General features: G+C 33.0%; 2 protein-coding genes across 4 annotated transcripts in view; one reads left to right on the top strand and one right to left on the bottom strand.

Annotated features, from left to right (window-relative positions):
- Syn (synapsin) overlaps positions 1–22305 on the top strand; it is a 377780-nt gene that overhangs the window by 125974 nt on the left and 229501 nt on the right. The gene's annotated exons all lie outside the window — the stretch shown is intronic.
- Timp (Tissue inhibitor of metalloproteases) overlaps positions 1–22305 on the bottom strand; it is an 84232-nt gene that overhangs the window by 50662 nt on the left and 11265 nt on the right. For 2 of the 3 annotated variants that reach the window (XM_035370609.2, XM_035370617.2), the window contains exon 2: positions 9302–9375. The gene's annotated coding sequence lies outside the window, so the exon portion shown is untranslated. Of the gene's footprint in view, positions 1–7872; positions 8030–9301; positions 9376–22305 lie in introns of those variants that run through there. The other variant, XM_035370625.2, reaches the window with a different exon arrangement.

The raw sequence follows: 22305 nt of genomic DNA, 5'->3' as shown, positions 1-22305 counted from the left end.
GCACATAAAGGCTCACTGAAATAGCATCAACAGACTAAGGATGTTTGAAAATGAAATGTAACTTATTATCAATCTTTTGTTCCGTTTTTAGTGTAAAAATTGCTATTAAATGTGACGCATTGTTCGAAGTATCAAAGAAATAAAAAAATTCTACAAGAATATGTTTTAAAGAGTTTCGTTTCGTTGATTCTACTACAACCAATGCAAAATGTTTAAAAAAATAGTTTCTCAAATTTTAAAAAATATAGTTTCGGAAACACTAAAAAGTGAAGAAAGAGAACTTATGAATGTGATAATGCTGTTGGATTAAAGTTTTTATTTTCAAAGAAGCTTAACTCTGTGATTAAAAGACCAGGTGGTAAACTTGTTTGTCGCTACAAATAAAATTTAGGTTCAATCATATATCATATTCGCGAAATTTAATACATTAAAACTTCTTCGCTGACTGATGAGTCGGGGTAAAAGTAAAGATAAAGCATGGGAACATCATCACCTCTTATCAATTTTAAAACTGTGCTTAAATTGTAGGGATATGATAAGAAAAAAAATGTAACAATATTAATTGACAGCCCTTCTACTCGCATACATAAATTAGAATTAGCTAATTTGTGTTAGCTGTTTATTTGAGCTTCGTGTTCTGCTCAAGCTTAAAATTAGCCTTTCTCGAATAAAAATACATTTGACTCCTGAAAGTTGTGCGAATATTAAAATTTGGTTCGTTGATTAATCGATTATAAAAAAGCACACGAAGCTATGTACTTTAGGACAGATGCTTTCATGAAGGATATTCTAAGAAAATTGACGTATATTCATGTTACGTATGGGAAAAGGCTGAAAACTATACTTTGTTTTGGTGAATTATATCTACATTTCCTTTTCTCTTTTTTATTCATTTAGTGATAGATTTATTATTATTATTATATATCATCAAATGCCCGGACACTTTATATAATATATGCGGGCGCGAATTTAACTCTTTTCTTCATATGAAAAATTATATAGGCACAGCCACGAATTTGGCGAAATTTCGCAAGCAGGAATTTGTAGTTCCATTATAACGTCTCGCATGTTTTGCTGTCATAAAGTAAATTAAGCGTTAGAAGACTATTTAGAGAATTTTATAAGTAGAGTAAGTTAGTCGTAAGAGTATGACAAAGTCGTGAGAAGGGTGTAAAGAACCCTCTATTAATTCAAATGAAGTTTACAGATGGCACCAAGTCGTGCTTACAGAAGCCAGCACTTTTGGCTTAAATCAAAAGTTAAGGAATAACCTATATGAAGTTAAGTTTAGCCACAGGTTTAATTATCGCGCAAGCAGGCTCTGACTCGAAAAGTCGGCGTAAACAATCCTAATGGCAAGAACAGTTCAACGCCACAGAAATCTAATCGCTAGGAAATCAATGATAGCAACGTGGTCTTCAGGCAGGCTGAACACGCTCTGATTTCACCTTCTTAAACCTTCCCTTAAATATTAATTTCTTCCTACCTCATTTAAATACACGCGCGCTAAACAATTTGTATTCTGCCAAAAAAAAAAAAAAAAAAAAAAAAAAAAAAAACGTGAGTTGAAAACAAAGGCGAAAGGCTGCTTTAGAATAAAATAACTATTAAGTTAATTAAATAAATCCCACACCATTTTCAGACTGCTATAACGGTAAGAATTTGGTGAAGAAATTTTCCCTGCTAAATTTCAGTTCATGTGATTCTTTCATATTGTTCACATGTAATTATACTGATTCACATACAATTCGCATATATTAATGTATATAATTATTTTCTCCCCTGAATCCCTTTCCCATTTAGGATTTCAAGATTGGGGGAAGCAGGACTGGCTCTTGTAAAATGTCCTAACATGTTACGACTGTATATTATTGCAAGATTAGAATTATGCAATTTATTAGAAAGTGTTAAGAAATAGCGGCAGGAGTTATAAACAGTTCAGGGAAATAGTGAAAAATTTTACAAATGTTTTAGACACTTGCAACAGTTAAAAGATGTAAATTGCTAATTTTCACATTACAGCACAATTATAAAAGCAGTCAGAATAAAAATGCGAATGGAATTCGCTCTTCCATTTCGCAAGTCAAGAGTCTTCAAGAGATCTCGCACGAAAGTGAAGAGAAGTTACTAAAAACACACCCTGACCCAAAAAAGTCAGGATTGTGAAGTTTGTAAACAAAACGAAGGTGATTTTTAAAATGTTACCTATAATCGCAGTCAAAAGAGAACGCAGTTTACTTCTGGGAAGGTAAAAAATAATAACATGCATGTAGAGGGAGGTACTCCACAAATCAAAATATTCAGCGAAACAGATACATCAAAATATTATTTAATGACTTTCAGAAAGCCTTAACTGCGTTTTAAAGGGAAATTTGTTTATTAGGATGAAAGTTTCTGAAAACATTTGGCTAGTTCTTACATTAGACAGGGCTTTCGAAAAACAAAGTTACAGTTTCTGTGTTCTAAAAATTGTTAACCTAGACATGCATTTTGTATTAAAGTTTTATTTTTAATTATAGAGAATTTTATACGGATCGTTTCAGCACCGCAGGTAGAATGATTTTGTTAAAAGAACTTACATTTAAGTCTCATAAAGCAAAATGTCCAGGCTGTAAAATATTCATTATCTGCTTATGCAAAGCGTTCACTATCATTAATTCCTAAACTTTTCACGGGTCAACTATCTAGTTAATAACTGGAACCCTGGATTAATAACTGGATAATCACTGAAGTCCAAACTAAAATGTGATAGACACCCGTATTTGGACGACCGGTCTTGCCCCTCTTCCCAGTTGCCCTTTAAGTGAGGGAGAATGTTAGAGATTATCGCATTTCTTCACATGCGCTTGCTTGATTTATGTAATTAGCATGTCATTGGCAGTTGAAGATACAAGGTTCGAATTAAAGAGAAGGCAGTTGATTTCGAATTAAAGAGAAGGCAGTTACAGTTGATTTCTCATAATTCCAGAGTGGAAAAAAAAAACTACAAAGGCATGAAACGTTCTGCATTTAACTTTATTAAATATATTAAACATTTTATTATCAGGATTTTTTTAGATCATATAAAAAACTCAAGTTTATATTTACAAAACTGTTTTGCCACTATTTAAAATGTTCTTATTAGATTCTCATCTTAAGCTCAGAACCTTCATAACTGAAAGTATAGGTATGGGTAGGATTAATATTTAAGGAAATAAAACTTGTAGCCACCAATTTCAGACAACCTGTACAGAGCAGGCAGAAAAGAAACAATCTGCTTCTTAATGAGATTATGCTTAAGTTTTCAAAACAAAAATCTTCCCTTTAACAGTAATTTTAGAAACGTCGTTATACATTTTTCTGATCCTTGAAGATTCTAAACACGAAACTCATCGTTTGTCTTTTCAAACATCATTCACCCTTAAGCTGCAATAATCACACACAATTTCCTAATCCATAACATAAAAATTGTTTGTTTAATTTATTTGCGTAATAATGGAGCGAAATTTATGAAAATTATTTGGTATTAGCGATACCAAAACCAAGTATTAAAAAATAGTAGTTGTTGGAATTGTCAGACCTAACAAGTCACAAAAGTTAATTATAATTCTTCATTGATTTAGGGTAATTTTGAAGACAAAGATGGACTTTATCTCCAAAGCCAAGTTTTGGAACGATGAACCCCAAAAAAACCTATTTTTCTTTTTTGATTTATCAATTCAGTGTATAGATTCGACGATACAATATTTTCGTGACAGGATAACTTGGTAATCTCATTTCCACATACTTGTAAAAATGTTTTTTAACATGGATATTAACACGTTTTATTCCTACTATTGTGGAATGCGCTGCAGGATTTGATTAAGACCACTTGTGGTCCTACGCACAGCACTTTTTCAGAACCTGCCCTCTATCGATGCGCATTTTTCTAGCTTTCCTAAAGAAAAGAATAAATGGCTCGCCTTTTTTTCATAACAACAGGACCATTTGAGTGAATTATGAGGGTTCAACAGCCCCCGAGCATTACTTCCATACGGGCTCAAATTCTAGAAAACGAGCAGGCTGCCAGTGAAGTTTGATGGCTTTCTCCAAATGTAAAACATGAATACGAATCAGTTTCCCTTAAAATGCCCTCCACAAAGGCATTTCTTTTATTAAGTAAATGATCCTAACGTGCATTGCAATAATCTAAATATAATTATTCTCAAAATAGGGCGGAAGGATGCGGACTTTCTTTCCCTCCAGCATACAAATTCTCTCTTTCCAGAGAAAAGAAGACTTTCACCTTGCAGCAAGTAATAACGCCCCTTTTGGACGAGTCTATGTGTTTTGGCAGAATGCCAGCCAGGGTTACGTTGGAGACAGTCGAACTATAATGTTCTTTCAGATAAACTCATTCAAAATACGAAATGCAAGTTTCACAAACCCGAAAACGCCCGCCTCCCAAATAGTCGAATACTTTCTTCTGCTCGCTATGCTTCTAGTTTTAAGATGCCCTAAGTATGCGTATTTAACTGACTCGTAACTGAAAGCTTTGCTTACAATGCACCATGAGAAGCTATCGATATCACACCCACGAGGAAGGGAAAAGCATTTTCATCTTAAACATTTGCACATCTTTTTGACATTGAGATACGAGCGTATTTATTTTCAGCATAGAAAATTATTTATTTACCTTCCTATTTTAGATTTTGCAGACATAAACAAATTGAACTAAAATATTTAAATAAGGAATCACACACTCACATATATATGAATAACTCGCCTATTTTGTTCAAGAACCTAAATATTAATTTCCTCTCTAACTCTCTCTTTCAAATTCTTTTTCAGAAGTGCTATATGAAAATCTTTTATAAAAATCATACATAAAAACTTTTATCACTATTACTGATAGAAGCATCAAACTTTAAAATACACAGTAGGATCTTGTTTGTTTGATTTACCCTTAGACGGCAAATAATAAAACGTTCCAGACAAAAATCAAAAATGGAGACGAAGACCTCTTTTTTTTTTTTTTTTTTTTTTTTAATGTTTAGGCTCTCTGCCGAGAGATAAATATATGTTTGCAGCTTTAGTAAAAGGTAAATCACATAATTCTTGTCCATGAGAAATTCTCTCTAAAAAGAATTGGTGGTATCAGTCGGTGTGTGTGTATGTATGTGCAGGGGAGGGGAATTTCTGTCTGGGTAGTTTTCACTGAGAACTCAAAACTTTTCTCGCAGGCAGAAAAATAAAATTACATCAAGCGTTTCCGAGCATATAAACACTTACATACAATATTAATTTTAATTGCAAATATAAAGTAGTAAAAATAATTACCGAGACATATAATTAATCTTTAAAAGTGGATATGCAGTTGTGAGCAACAAAATGTGAGCAAAACTTGAGAATGGTTAATACATTTGCAGATAAAAATTGTAATAAATTAGTACATTCGTATACTGCTAGAATAAAATTAATAGACTATATCTAGACTTAGATATCTGCGCTTATATATGCATGACATAAATGACATGAAAAAAATATTCTTAATTAATCATAACAGATCAAAGAACTTGGATTAAAATTCATAGTATTTAAGAACTCTCTTTTAGAGTAATCTAAAATTTTAAAATTCGTACAGTTACAATTAAATAAATTAAAAAAAGATTTTTTTTATATCGTAAGTCGGATTTAAGTCTTTAGTTGAAAGACAGATCACAATATTGGTAACAGAAAATGTCTGAAGGCTTTTTTAGCAGAATTATACCTTTAAGCACTTTTCTGCAAAAAGATTTTTTTAAACGCCTAGTTTCTGTCATTAATATTATTTCACTCCTTTCATCATTCTGCACTTTACACTCTTAGAAAGAGTACCTTCCTAGCGTTATAAGTACCAGTCGTCAATTCTGTTCCCCTCACAGACATCGTTGAGTACATGGCCGTATTTAGGAAGAAGCTGAAGGGGCTGCAACCCCGAAACTGAAATTTTAGTTTATAAATAGAATACAGTTACAAAAACATTGGGTTTAGATAAAAGTTACTCCCTCCCCCAAACTAAACCTTTGCTAAAACATTGAGGCTGAGTGCAATGAATACTATGCGCATATGTCTTATTAAAATTTGTAGCAGTAAAAAAACTATATTTCAATGTATTAAGAAGTCATATCTGTTGAGAAACGATTGAGATATTTAATACGTAACGTCTCCTAGTTACGAGGCTCTTCTCGATAACGAGTTATGTGCAAACGAGATTAATGTCTTTGTTTGAAAAAAAAAAAGTAGAGCATTAATAAGTTTCCATTGAAAACATTTTTGTCTACACTCTGTAGTGACTGAAGAATGTAGATTATCAATAACAAATTAGTAGAAAAGTGATTTGCGGATCATCATATTAATCTTGAAGCGTTTTATCTCATCAGTCTTGGTGCTGCTTACTTCTTGCTAAGCTGGTCAATTCCAGCATCTACTTACTCAGCGCCAATTAGGGAAAAGTGGTTGTCAATAAATCTCGAGATTAGGGATGCAACTGCCAATAGTTAATTGATAAATGCACCTTTGCGTCTGGGGTCTCTGTATTTGTTTACTTGAGGCTTCTGTTTGACAGAAGCCAAAGAGAGGTTGCGATAAAAATAGGCCTCTTCATGGCAATATTACTAGAATAAAGGTTTTTTTTAAATAAAAAAAAACTTCTGAGAAAAGGTTTATTGAATGAGGGAAAATCTTTTCTTTTCAATTGCAAAATAGGCCCGAATCTTTATCGCTTAGCAAAACTGACAAAGAAAAAGTTTTGTTCTTCTCTAAACATATCATTACTTTGCAACTAGACTGAAAGAAAGAGAATCTAAAGATGATATACCATTTTAATATAAGATTAATTTCCTGAAAGGATTGGGTAAGATATCTACACAAAAAATTAGAAAAAAAAAAGCAAAAAACAAAGGCGACGGAGTTACTGCTTTTCGTTCGTGAAATTGTCCCTGAAACAAAAGATAATAATACCACAATCAACTGATACAGAGATCTCAAGAAATGATGCACCGCTAAATGCAACACGTGTTTTTTTTTTTTTTTTTTTTTTTTTTTTTTTAAATTACTCTCACGACTTTGAGTTTTTATCGGTTCCTGGCGAGACACATGTTTTTGAAAATATTCTCACGCACCTATAAAACAGATAACAAACTACGTTAAGTTATGAAGCTATATATAGGGTCAACGAATGTTGTATTATGACCACAGACACCATAAAAATGAAGCAACAATTCTTGAAAATTTATGAACGTATTTACCATTAAACAGTTTTTATAAAACACAATTAATCAAATTTTGATTGTACAATTTAGTAAAGCGAAATTTGCAACAAATCCAAGTACATGTGATATCAATAAACAGTTTTTTATTTGTTACGGTTCTTTACCTCGTATTCACAAGGAAAAAAATTACAACGGAAACTAACTTACAGATCGAATTATAGATGGGCAATAACTTTGATTCAGTAACAACATTTTGTCACTTTTCCTTACAACTTGTTTAATCGGATTATTTAAATTATAATGAAATTATTAGGAAATCATTATAATATATGTACATATCCATGCATGGCAATTAACGAAACAATATTATATATGTTTTAATCACATCTATCATATCAAATGAAACCAATACACCCAATGGCATAAACATTTTGAAAAGTATTTGTATACAGCAAAATCAGTCGTAAACAAATAACGAATAATTCATGTTAAAGTTAATTTATAAGATCTGAAACCTACAACAACGTAAATACAAAACGAAGTTTATAAATGTGTAGAAAATGCTATCCTTCTAATCGCAAATGATCAAATAAACTAAATGAGAAATATGTGTTAATAATCTGGCATGTCCTGAATGAAGAACATAATTGAAATAAATTACCTGGGAAAAATATTCTTATAAATGTTAGAGACTGCTAGTATAGCCGAGAATACATTCAACCATTGGGTTTTCCAACAGACCCTCATCATGCCTTAAGAGAAAGAGTGCTGGGCTGTATAGACAAGCATCTTGCAAAGCCACCCACGATTTAAGATGCGCAACTAAAGCTTCAAAGCATGGAAATTTTCCTGGTTAGCCAAGAATTCAACACGTGTTGCCACTTGTTGGTTGCTATTCATACAGACAGGGAAAGCAAACATTCCCTTGCCTCAGCGCACTTGCCAATTTGAACCTTTTCCAAGTAGTTCAATTCTAAGAACTGCGACGCGTGGCTGCGATGAGAGGATGTTTATTTTGTCACTTTTCTTTAAAATTACCTGTTTCAAAGAATTGAACACAGAATAGTTAATATTTTGGTCATGACGAAGCTTTGTTTCGTCTGTATTTTTATTAAGAGGGGAACTGACTTAGCGCTGACACTGTCTCCTCAAAATTTAAACCTTTTTTTAACAGCCAGAAAACAAGTACATTGAATTAGACGCAATAAGGAAAATATTCTGAGTACATTTTTCTGAGATAAGTGAGGACTTCTCTAACATCCCGGCTTTCAAAGGACCATTTCTATGGACTTCTTTAAGGGTGTCATATACAAGCCGACGGGGGGCGAGGAATTCTTACAAAGTCAAGTTTGAAATTAATTTTTGTTTCAGTAAAGAATTTTTAAAATATATTTCCATTTTATCCTATGATTCTAATTCATGAAAGCATTCGAATTCACTGTTAACTTGACATAAGTTTCGCGAGAATATTTTCCACACTAATTTTATTACATCTAGTATATGATATACATTTGTTGAAGGAATAAAAGTAATCGGTTAAGAAAAATAAAGTATAAAAACAGAAGTTAAAAACTCGATTTTTTTAAGCGATTTTACTTAACACATGCCCGACTTGAACACATTATAATGCAATGTTACGCTGAAATAGAAAGATGCCAAAACATGGCTTCCTGGAGTTTCTTTTGAAAACAATAGAAGCTAGAATTATATTTATCCTAATAACGTATAATGTAAAATATGTTGTTGCTAACAGCACATTATATAACATGCACGAGATAGACGTGTTCCAAAAGCTTGGCTCTACTACAAAAGTATTGATTTGACTACTTTACATTACTTCCTATCGAAATACCTTAAATTACAAGAAATTCATTATAATATAATAAATGGTAAAGTAGCGTGCAGTTTACTTTTATACTTTTCTTGTAATGCCAGATTTTTAAGTACATCTTATATACATAAGAACTTATCACAGTTTTAATTGTCTGTTGTGATGTGTTCAATCCAACCCTGATTTACATTAGAAAGGAGAAGAGGGTAATTTAAAAGTGATAATTGTATTACTGTATAAGATGCACATAATGACTTACTTCAAACCTCTAAGACTTTATTAATACACCAGTCTTTCAAACGACTATTCTGTCACTAAATCTTCTCTTTATACCTGCAAAAATCAAAAAACAAATATTATTTAAAGATGCTTTCATAGTTACTGAAATACTGAGATGCACCATTTGTGCACAAAATGCTTTTTAAAATTACTTTACAGAAGAGCTTTCAGTAGTAAAATCTCTTATGATTTGTCAAATAGTTTTTTTTTTTTAAACAGAAGTTCTTTACATTGTCTGCCGCACGAGCTACGAGCATGAAACAGAACAATTACAGTACGCCTACGAAAATTACAGGGGTCGAGACAAAATGTTCAAATGTGCTATTATGTATCGTGTGGTATATTTGGAGAATAATGATCGCTTGGAAGTAGGTAGGAAGAACTGAATTCTGAGATGATAACAGAATATGAGTTTCTAAAGGATGTGTTTCACCGATTCAAAGCTGTAATTTTTATTTCGAAATCATCTACATTGAATAGTAATATGCAAGGATACAAGGGAGTCTCTTTTTACTTTAGAAAAAGCTTCATATTGAATGCATGAGTATAAAGTTGGTGTTAACATTAGGGAAGCGTAACTCGTAATTATCCGATGCTTTTGTTTTCATTGCCAATTACGCGATAAAAACAATGCTGTTTCCACTCTACGAGTGAAATACACTACATAATTCTAATATCAAGAGAATAAATAAAATTTCTTTTTTATTTGCATTATAAAATAGTTTTAAAATGCAAAATAAATTTAGATTGCATTGGGAAATGTGTGGACTACGGTATTTGGCTTTCTCATGCAAAAATGTGCATTCCTTTCAAGGAGAAAGTTAACTAATTTAATAGTTAACTTTCTCCTTGAAAGAACAAAAATAAATTATCTAAAATTATGGTTATTATTAGTATTTTATAACATTTTTCGGGCTTTATTATTAGAAAAATAGCAAATTCTAAGAATATGAAATTGTTCTCTTTTTGATTTGACACATTTTTGATCGTTAAATTTTTAATAACTTTAATTTCACAAAACGGGCACTCATCGATAATAAATTAACACAAATAATTAACAATATTTTTAAAGCTATTGATAAATTTAGACAAAATGAATTCATTCATATTAAAATAAACTACAGTTTCTTGAAGATTTTTAAACTGATGTCATTCGATTCCAAATATAAGTAAGCTTTAAACACATTTTCTTCAAATATAGCTCTATTATTTATAGTTCTAGCAACGGCGTCTGTGTATACTGCTTCCACTGGTCCACAATTAATGCATAATTCAATATTCTTAATTTCATTTTCATTTATAAGGCACTTTCTTCTCCTTATCGCGTGCCTTCGTGGTGTAATTGTAAAGCAAGTTCCGGCTAGCATGTCTGAAGTTCGAACCCCGGTGATAATTTTGCTCGTTTCTTATGTTTCTTACTTCAATAAAAAAATCTAATGGACTTTATGAATTATACGGAAATAAAAGCTTACTTTGATGATAGTTTTAATTGCTTAAAACTTTCGTTTAATGATGTCAGCGTTACATCGATATTTTCATGAAGCAAGTCCATTGAAAATTGGCTTTTGTCGGAAGTAATATTTCATCTGTATGTTCGTAATCAAATTGCCCAATATGATTTTACCCTCCTGATTTCGAATTTCTTTCTTGGGATCCAGGTCATCACACAGCTCTCGTGCATCTGACACGAAATTGTTAAAACTCTTTAAATATTTCACAAAATTTGTATCGCTATTAATACTTATGCTGTACTTTTGTATCAATATTTTGAAGTATTTTGCTAACAATAATTGTTAAATTAAGCAAATGATGCCATATCATGAACTCTAAGGCAGTTTATGCTGTAATAATATTTGCAATAGTTATAAAATTTAAAAGCTTTCATTTTTTTTACAAAATAACTGTTTTCAGTTACGATTGGATAAAAATGAAAAATACTCACTTCAATACCAATACTTTCTATATATGTATAACAATAGGTTTCATACGAATGACGAACCAATTTCTGCACTCTTGCGCATTTGGGATCCACCAGCAGCTGAGCGCTAAAATCACAGAAGCACTGGTAGTTCGACTGGTAGTTTGATTTAATTCGAACGGCCTAGCTGCATGGACATTTTCGTGGTTTTTTCCTGTGTGCAACGTGGATCCGAGCCATTTTCCCCTAGATATTCGTCCACGAAGGTATCCCTTTCCTTCGGTAGACAGCCCTAGCTTGTTTTGCCATAATCAAATAAACCAAACTAAACCTTGCGCATTTGGTGACGATTACGCACGAAAGCATAGCCGATATAATGGAACATCGCAGTCTATAGCTTAACCTAGAACTATGTTTATATACATTTATAACGTATCTGTTTTTAACTATTTAAATTTTAATATTTCATTACAATGAATAAGCAGATACATTAATTTTTATGTAAAACTTAATTTAAAAAATTGATAGCATGATATTCTACTCGTCCAAATTCGACTTTCCCTTATGCCTTGCGTAGTGTGTTTAGTGCGTTCTGACGGCCTTGCTTTCTGACATAACAAAATTAATAAGTTAATTGCTCCAAAATTCTTAATAGGTTATCATTTTGAAATGTGCACTTGAGCGTTTTCAAAATATTTCATTCCAGTCGCATTAGATATATTTCATTTGAATTGCTGCTCATGCGTCTGTTTTCAAATATGACGTAAAGATCTTTATGTAAACATGCAGGATTGTTTTTAATGCTTTTGTCAACAGCGTCAAAACCATTGACAACAAAATAATTTTAAGCTGTATTGTCATAAATAAATATAGCATAGTCATTAGATTATACTTCCTGGAATAAAAGTATCGAAAGATATTCACTACACGTATATCGAAAGATATACACTACACATAGTTATTAAAGATAACTGATTCATTGAATGATGAATAGTATTTTGCTTGATTCTAGATAACTAAAGTGCACAACAGCGAAAAAAATAAAATATTTTTTAATCTGTTGAAATAACCTATTATTAAGACACAATAACACGCCGAATAAAACACTAATTCAGAAGTCAAACAACAAAAATCAGCGTTATATTTTCAAAATTTTCGCAGGACTAGTTTCGATGGTTTTTACCGAACCACCATCCTCAGCTGCAAAACCGCAAACCTCGAAACTAGTCCTGCGAAAATTTTGAAAATATAACACTGATTTTTGTTGTTTGACTTCTGAATTAACCTATTATGTTTAAAAGTTTCCGGCTATCTATCCTTACTAATATTAAGATCTTACAGTTTAAAAACCAAAAACATTTACGACTGTTTTATTACGATTACAGAAGGTGAAAGGCAAATATCAAGGTGCTCAATTTCTAGACATTTTCCAGCAACACAAATATTTATATTTAAATAAAAATGATTTCAGTTTCTTTCATGACATATGAACGAAACCGCACTTAAAATACTTAAGAAAAAATCAAACCCTCATCACATAAATTTCTTCACTGTAGAAGTTACGAAAATCATTTTCCGTTTGCCAATTGCAGATTCGGCTATAAATATCGAACAAGCTGGACCTACTTAACTGAGATTCTCAGGACTTCTCGAGACTTATTACTATCCTAGATCAACATCGACCAGTTAAACAAACAATCAGGAATCAGTCCCCTTCATGTCAGTCCATAAGCGGAACAGTACTCAATGCTCGTTATCCGGCAGTGGTGGGATAATGTGAATCGTCTTATTTTCAGTCAAAGAAAAAAAACTGTTCCGGAAATTTGTATTTTTTTCCCTGTCGTCCACAAAACCCGAGGCCATAAAAGAAGATAAATAGAGAGCACAGATGAAGCCATTAGTGCGTCAAGCTCGATCAGCAAAACAGAATAGTACTCCATAGAAGAAGAAAAGAGGGCAATCAGGGCAGGACTTGAGAGAGATGATTCTTCTAAAAACTTCCGGGGATGCTGAAAATAGGCATTAAATCGAATATTATACCTTGAGTTATTTTTAAAATGCATTAAGCTATTAATAAGAAACCATTTTATAAATAAAGTAACAACAACATGTGATAGTGCTTGAGGTAAGGCTTTATATTAAGTAAAACTGGTTGTAAAAGATGCAAACATTTTTGTGCATGCAGGTCCATTTCATCTTCGGTAAATTCATCATTCTTGAAAGAAAACTAAGCTTATTTTCAACGATTTCAAAGTAGAAAAGTCTTTTTAAAATCATTGCTATCATTTTACTGATATAAATGTATTTTCAACAGAAAAATACCAAAGCAAGCGCAAGAACTTTGATGCGATACAGCAATACAGCTTGTAAAGGAATACAGAAATACGGGGCGATTTTCAAACTTAATTTTAACTAATTTTTCTAAACTTTTTTAAACTACTCACAGACATCTGTAGCTCGATCTGCCAGCAGCAATGCCACCGAATTTGGTAGTGAGCTAAGGCCGACGTCAGAAAAACGATACCGTGAAAAAAGTGTAATTCAAAAAGTTACCAATAAGAGAAAATTTGACGCTGTTGTAGCCTACAAAGCTGAAAATTTGCTTGAAACCCATGTAAAATTTGAAAATGCAAATGCATCGTTATGTAAACGAAAGAAGCACCACTAATTCAATCTATAAACTTAAGGGGGAAATTCTAAAGGACGTTCTGAATGTTAACTAGGTTCAATATGAGTCTCACTTTTCCTCAGCACGCCTTGTTTTTATAGTTATTTTATCATCACAGTCGAACGCAGCCGCCGTTCTTTGTTAGTTTAGAAGTCATAACAACCTACGTAAAGGCCCTGTTTCTATTGATACGTTGAAAGGCATGATATTCAGAAATTTGGAAGAAACAGGATCCTTAGAAGTTCGCTCTGGTAGAGGGCGGAAATCGGTGTCAGAACAGACATTTACTGATGCCGCGACTGCAATAGTTGACGAACACCCATGGAATCATTACTAGTAGAATCAGGATAATTGAATTTAAATCTTTCGACGGTACAGAAAAGTCTTCCGGAAAGTTCTCCACTTCTACCGATACAGGAATACTGTGCAGGAATTAAAAAAAAGGATTATGATAAACAGGTATTGGAAAAAAAAAAAGGATTATGATAACAGGATTTGCTCTGACATTTCTTGCCAAAATGGAGATGGTCGATACTTGGCCGTCCAAACTCTGTGAGACTCATTTGCACCTAAATGGAACTGCTAATTCTCACAATTATGTATGGGCATTTAAACTACTCCCTACAGTGTTGAAAATCTCACTGTATTCACCAAATGTCACTGTTTAGTGTGGCTTCACAGAATATTTCATCATCGGACCATTCTTTTTTTGAAAACATTACTCTAACAGAGATCACAGAACAATACCATTACCACACAAAGGGTTATAAAATGATGACTAGTTTTATCATTCCACAAATTTAGCAGAGGCAATTCCTGGGTCAGGTAACTTTCCTGCACGGAGCACTACCGCACATTAGTCTATTGGTACAGCAGCTGTTGCACCATCTCTTTACAGAGGAAAGGGTCATAAGTCGATATTTGTTCCACTTGCATGACTGCCTCGCTCTTCAGATCTCACCCCATGTGACTTTTTCAAGCGGAGTTATTTGAAGTCTAAGGTCTATCTTCTGATCTTGACGACCTTAAGGGCAACATATCACGGGCTGCGCTGAGCATTCCTGGCGACATGTTACGTTCAGCCGTCGAGAATGTTGTGTATGGGATGTAATGTGTGGTCCATAAGAAGAGGTAGTCAAATTGAAACAGGTCTATACGCTCATCGAGGAAGTGCTTTTATTGAATAAAGTACTATGGTGCATTTAAATATCATCTTTGTAACCCTCTGAGGCAGTTCATTTACTGTATTAAAGAGAAGTTGTGTGGAAATTTCTTCTTTGTTATTCATTAATCTAATTCTTAGCTCTGTAGACTAAAAAAAAACACCTTGTATAATAAGCAGCGATAAAAGAAAAATTAAATAAATTCTTCATCAGTCTTACAAAATTTGTATTAGATTTGCCTTATTTTAGATATTCTCAATAAATCGTACGTAAAATTTGCAAAATGGCTATACATAATACACAGATACTGAAGATATTACAAATAAGTTCTTCAAAATTCTAAAATCTACAAACTTTTCTTTAAAGCGCAAAGAAAATACATCGCAAGAATTCTGTCCCCGTCTAATCACCCGTAGGTCTGAAATTTATGGCAAATAAAATCACAAATCCAATGTGTTATAAAAACTCATTTTAATTCTTGCATTTCGAATAACTCCTCCATGCACGAGAAAACGCAGATTCTAAATTCTAAAGTACCATGTAAGTTATCTATGCTCCAAATAAGCAACGCGTGTGGAATCCAAAGTTCTTGGTTTATGACCAGACAGATAAAATTAGTGAAATCAAAACAACTTAACGTTCTCTTAATATTAACAGGGAGGAATCCCCGGAGACTCGCTACACAAAACATGGACTTGAAACGTCCACCGCCCTCATTAAGGTGTCCTGTTATGAAACGCGCTGGATAATCTCAGTATTGAAAGACTAATGGTCGGCTCGAGCGGGTTCAAGGACTTTATTATAAAACCTGAGAAGCTAAAACAGACCTTTTTGGCCAAAGAGCGAATGAAAAACTTTTGGTTTTTAACATTCTCGTTTTTACAAATTTCCTATTCATACTAAAAAGAAAAGTTTATCTATATTTATTTCTAGTATGACTCACTTAATGACAGTGCTACAGCTTTTTCAGTTCTCCAAAAATAGGCAATTTTAATAGATTTTGTGCTTGAAACAACGACAGAATTTTCATTTACCCCTTTTGCTTGATTGCTTAAAATGGAGAGAGATTCTAATATTTTTATTAATAAATCACATTACTTTTATATTTTTAAGCATGTGTCAAATTTATAAATGTGCTTGAAACTAAGCAAAGAAACATATTATGACAAAATATTGGGAAAGAAAAGTTTGAACTGAATCAGTTGACTCTGTAAAACCATTCAAAACATTTTTTTTAAAAATCAGCTGTTTCAATTGTTTCATTCTTTACAAGTAAATACATATTTTATGAACAAGCAAAAAAAAGTATATTGTATGCTGAAAATGAATTGTGACGATGACTTTTAAGTGTCTACGTTCACTGATGCATCTAGAAGAAAAATTTTATATTTCAAATATCTAACTCAGTTAAAGTTTTAGGAAAAATAAATGGCATTATCTTATTCTCAAAAGTAGTGTGGTTTTGTAGAACTGTTCACCCTATTTTCTAATACTAAAATTTATGATTGGAAGTAAGGTATTTACATCGATTTATGCTTAATAAACTGCATAGACTGATATCGCCTCAGTAATGCTATGCTGCTCTTATCATGCTTCTGTGCGCCAGCTTTTATTGAAGTTTCTATTATCAGAAATTCAATTCAGCTAAGACTGCTGCATGATATGCTTTCAAATGCCCACGATTTTGTCATAATATGTTTCTCAGAATCCACGAATAGAATGACGTGACGCTTGCTCATAACTTATTTTAACAAGAACTTACACATTAAAATCTATTGGAATTGCATCAGGAGATTAAATAAGGTTTTCGCAAAATGAAATGGTATCTCATTATCAGTTTCTTGATCCATTTTTCGTACTGAAGTATGCCATTGAACCGGACGTATTCTTCTAATTTTCATCCTATTGTATTCATATTTAATTCCTCTCAAAATACACAGTTGGTTTCGTTTACGGTTATTCCTGGAATAACTTCAGTTTCTGCTAGATGAGTTAAGCGAATCGGTGCTTAATTTTTATTTTCTGTGAAGACTGGTGAGTAAAAACGTCTGGTAAGTCATGATTCTCGTTTTCTTTAAATCTTTCTATTGTTTACAATGCGACAATAAAATAAATTATCGAATACCAAAGGCCTATAAAAAAAGGTTTAAAATCCTAAATTCTGTTGCCGAAGCTTTAAAAAAACTCTACCTACTAGTTCTAAGATAACATATATAAAAAACTGCAAAAACACTGATTTTAACGGAAAAAATATTCCTAATGCCAGAATATATATGTTAAATAAGCATCGCTTTGAAAGCATAACCTTAATAAAAATAAATGCTTTTCTTTATTAAAAATTTTTTTAAAATAAAAACTAAGCTAAAAAAAGTTGGTAGGACTCGGTGATAAGTAAGGTTTAATTAAAGCACTTATTTGCCTACTGTTATTTATTACGTAATTATGCTTATTTTTATTTGTCTGCCAACGTCCGAGTACATAAGGTCACTGATAACTGGCAATTCGACTTCGGTTCAAATCATGCCAGCGGCCTGGCTGCATGGGAATTTTTGCGATTTTTTCCGTATGTAATATGAATACGAAATAATTTCTCACGGGAAAGTCCTCCACGAAGGCATCCTTCCTTTCAAGCAGATATCAATAGTGTATGTCGCTATTATCTAATTTACATGTAAAGTAAAACTGAAGCATTTCCTCTTAGAAAGTCTTCTATTACAGTATCCTCTTTCAGGTAGATCGAATTTTAGTGATTAGTTTTTAATCAGTGAACCAAACGAAATATAGAACTTACTAAGTGAGTGAGACAGAAAAATCAATATCACATATTTTGCATAAGTTTCGTTTCTTTATCATTGCTGAGCATTTAATAAATACGAGGCGTATTCGGAAACTAAGTACCGTTTTGAAAAAAAAAAAATAGTAAAACAATTTTTTCGAATCCAATTTTATTTTTACATGAAAATACATGTCTTAAACTATTTTTCAACATAGTTTCCGCCAATGATCAAACACTTGTCATAGCGGGTGACCAGTTTTTGTATACCATCGTCAAAGAACTTCCCGCCAGTTTCGATAACCACGACTCCACAGCATTTTTCGTGTCATCGTCAGATCCAAAGCGCTTGCCACCAAGCTCGCGCTTCATCTGCAGGAACAAGTGATAGTCGGACGGCGCCAAGTACGGGCTGTACGGCAGGTGATCGAACTGCTCCGAATGAAACTGTCGAATTAACGATTGAGTGACACCAGCAGTATGGGGCCGAGCATTGTCATGGAGCAACACAATTCCTTTACTGAGCATTCCTCTTCGTTTGTTTTGAATGGCACGCCTTAGTTTTGTTAAAGTCTCACATTATTGTGCCGCATTAATGGTTTCACCTCTGGGAAGAAATTCAGTAAGCAAAACGCCTTTCCTATCCCAGAAGACAGTGCACATGATTTTTTTGTGATGACATTGTCACTTTGAACTTTTGTTTTTTCGGAGAATGAGTATGTCTCCACTCCATCGATTGTTGTTTCGATTCTGGTGTGAAATGACACACCCAAGTTTCATCACCGGTCACAATTTGGTTTAAAAAGTTTTCTCCCTCATCACTGTACCGCGTGAGAAATGTCAGAGCACTACCAAGTCGCTTTGTTTTGTGAACATCAGTGAGAATTTTTGGAACCCATCGGGAACACAGTTTGCGATAATTCAAGCGGTCAAACACAATTTCGAACAAAACAGTACGTGAAATTTGTGGAAATGCCTCTGAAAGAGTTGTCATTGTGAAGCGTCTGTTCTCATGAATTGTTTCATCAACTTTCCTTACCAAATCATCGGTGACAACAGAAGGCCGACCACTCCGAGCCTCGGCGTGGACATTTGTTCGACCTGCATTAAACATTCTTACTCACTTTCTCACCATTCCATCACTTATCGCGTATTCACCGTAAACTTCTGTCACTTCACGATAAATTTCGGCCGGTTTAACATTCCTCGTGTTCAAAAATTTAATCGCGGCACGAATCTCACAGTCAGCGGGAGAACTAATTGTCTTAAACATTTTGAATGTGCACAGCAAACTGAAAACACAACATAGAGCAACCAAAATGGCGACAATTGAAAGTCAGTGAGCAAGAAAGACTAGTGCGCATGCGCGGGATGCCTACCACAGCGCTGCGACGGCGCTAGAATGAAACGGTACTTAGTTTCCGAATTCGCTATGTATATCAAATTTAAATAAGTACCAAATGATGAATCATTGCATTGAGCTGAAACAAAAATATCCGGAAGCAAATAGGTTTTAAAATTTTACGTATATTGTCTGCATCAAATTTAATACCGCAAGAAACAGGAGAGGTAAATAAAGGTCAAAAACTGTAACTATATGCTCAATACAAGAATTAATACTCGTTGAAATGGAGAGGCTATATGGATGTTTACGTGGTTTCTATCGTGTGTAACGCAGATAAGAGATTGTTTCCTTTAGAAATTTATGTATAAAGGCATTTTTTTTTTCCTTTAGGCAGATAGCCCTTGTATTCTTTATCGGATTTAATGTTTAATTAAATACACCACGAAAACAAACACACTAAAATAAAAATGGAAGAATTCACCAGATACATCAACAGCAGATGCTATCTGTCACCGGGGGAAACCTGTCCCTCAAAGACAGACAAAATTTTATGATTTTCGCATTGTTTCAAATTAAGATACATTTCATTATGTTCTAATTATAAGAAAAAACAATCATTTAATTAACTTCAGTTTCAATAATATTTTGAATTGATTTCTATTAAACGTAAGAAGTCTATGGCGTTTTAGTTATAGAAGTTAGTTCGATTTAAAGATGCATTCCAGAAATTGGGTCTTAAATTATATACAAAGAATAATAAAAATGACTGCTTTAGTTCAAAAGTAAATTTGAAAATTTTCTGTTCAGTTCAAATTTTTTAGTCACAGGTTTCTCAATTCATATGCAAGTCACCATAGTGGAAAATGTACCAAGTGTTTCAATTCATTAATTACACGTGTGTCCCTACTGTAAATATGCTTTGCTATTTTCTTTCCTTATTGTACTTTAAAGCACTTACTTTCTCACAAGCAAACAATTATCTTTCTAGCTCTATTATTATTTATTTTATAATCCTTTCATCACTTTGCGAATCATTATCAGGCAAATTATGTTTTCGTTATTCAACAGATATTTGCAACAAATATTAATTAAAACAAATAGATGATGATAGAGATATGAAATCAAATACGAAAATAAGAAGTTGATCATGAAATATATTACCATCCGCGAATTTTCCTCATATAGGTAAACTTAACTTGCAAATCAAGTTCAGTACAAGAAATTCCGAGAACATTATATCACATAAAATCTGAAAGGCATGTTGAATGAATGTAGCTGCCTAAAGGCTCTCTTATTTGTTTAAATACTTGATTAGACGTCTTATCAATCTTGCACGCACTGAAAGAAAGAAATTTGCAGTTTAAAAACAGAGTGTTGTTGAGAGATCCACATGAATGAATTACATCCACGTGCATTGTCATCCTATCAGTCATCTTGTTTGTTGCGTAGTTTATCAGAGGGAAGAAGGGGAAGAAAGAAGAAAAGGCGAAAAAAAGACCTTATTTCGAAAAAACAGTCGCTCTGATTTCGAAGTATTTCCGCACCTTAAGTATTCAGATCGAAATAAAATTTTAAATTAATAGTTCTGTTTGATTAGTTACGCATTTTAAGCGTGTAATTTTAGTTTAAGCATGTTTAAAGTCTGTTAGATTGAAACTGATGTTAAATAAGTCTTTACGTAACAAACAAAGTTATGGAAGATAACACAGTTTTCATTATAAAAAATATATAAATTCAGTGCTCTTGAATTTATTTAAAACTACGATAAAAAAATAATCAAACATACGTTATCAGTTTCATTAAATATAACTTTACTGTAGCGTAAAACTGTCAATAAAAGCGCTAGCGGCGATGGTTTTATGGTTCCTCTTTTCTACCTCTTCCGCAAATGATTGCTTATTATGCATTTTTCGGGAGATGCTTTTGTAAGGTGATAGTTAGTGACGATGACCGCCGTACCGATAATCCGGGGTTCGAATCCCAGAAAAGGTACTCAAAATACACGGCGAGCTGAAAGTCATCTCGAGAGGTTGTTGGTAGGAGAAGAGAGGTGGTATATCTCTTCGGACCAATCCCTGGGGTGTTCTTCCTCAGAATTGGGGCAGAACTGCTCAGTTAATGCGATGAGATTATACCTGTACGACCAGTGGTGAATTTCTGGTGTCCCGCCCACTTCTACCAATACCTGTACCTGTAAAACATTAAAAAATGCAACGCACTCGTTTTCATGATAGATGTTAGTGCGCTGAGCAAATGAGTGATACAAAAAGCTAGCGAATCTACACGTCGATCCCTTTCTATATCAAACAATTTTTACTTTTATAAATAATTAATGGAATTTTTTTACGTTCACTATTCCGATTTGATAACCCACTAAATCAGCACAATCATGATACCACTAGACATCTGCAGCCAAAGGAAAATTATTTTTGCTAGTAATCTGCACATTACTGAAACTAAAACCGGGTTCTTCTAAATCGACAATGACATCCTTTTAATATACAGTTAAAACCGTCTAAATAAGCAACCGTATTCATTAAATTGATAATCAAATTTCGCATCAAACTGCAGTTTGGGTAAAATTTCATCTTACATTCAGGGTTTGGCAAGCACAGGTATTAAAGAAAATTAAATTTTGCATCTTAACAGACTACTGCTGGAACATGCGCAAAATTCAAGTAACATTTTATGGTTTTTAAGGTTAAATGAAAGGAAAGGAAATATTATTTATTACGCTGTCATGCTTGATAATAATAAAAATTTTCTGCCAGAGATAACAAAGAAATGGAATTAATGACTTATCTTTTGCTTTCATTTCTTCCACTCGCAATTATACAGAAACCTTAGTATTTATATTAAAGATAAAATAAGTTTTGGTACCTAATAATATAGGATATCAGCACCTCATTATTTTCCAGATTAACTTCGCAGGAAAGAAGTGAATGTTTACTGACTGAATTTCTGGCAATGAACTGAAGAAACCAAATATCTGCAAAGGCTACTTACTTATTAAGTGAAGAGAAAACTTAACTGCACACACACAGAGAAATAAAAAAATAGGAGGGAGAAAAAGAAATTTTTAAACAGAAGTTCTGAAGCAAAATTAGAAAGTTTGTC

Source organism: Stegodyphus dumicola, chromosome X1, assembly GCF_044657685.1.
Source record: "Stegodyphus dumicola isolate Sdum_Otavi_A_Nest chromosome X1, ASM4465768v1".
NCBI lineage: Eukaryota > Metazoa > Arthropoda > Arachnida > Araneae > Eresidae > Stegodyphus > Stegodyphus dumicola.
The sequence above is the reverse complement of the archived record's forward strand: the minus strand, read 5'-3'. Positions and strand labels throughout refer to the sequence as shown.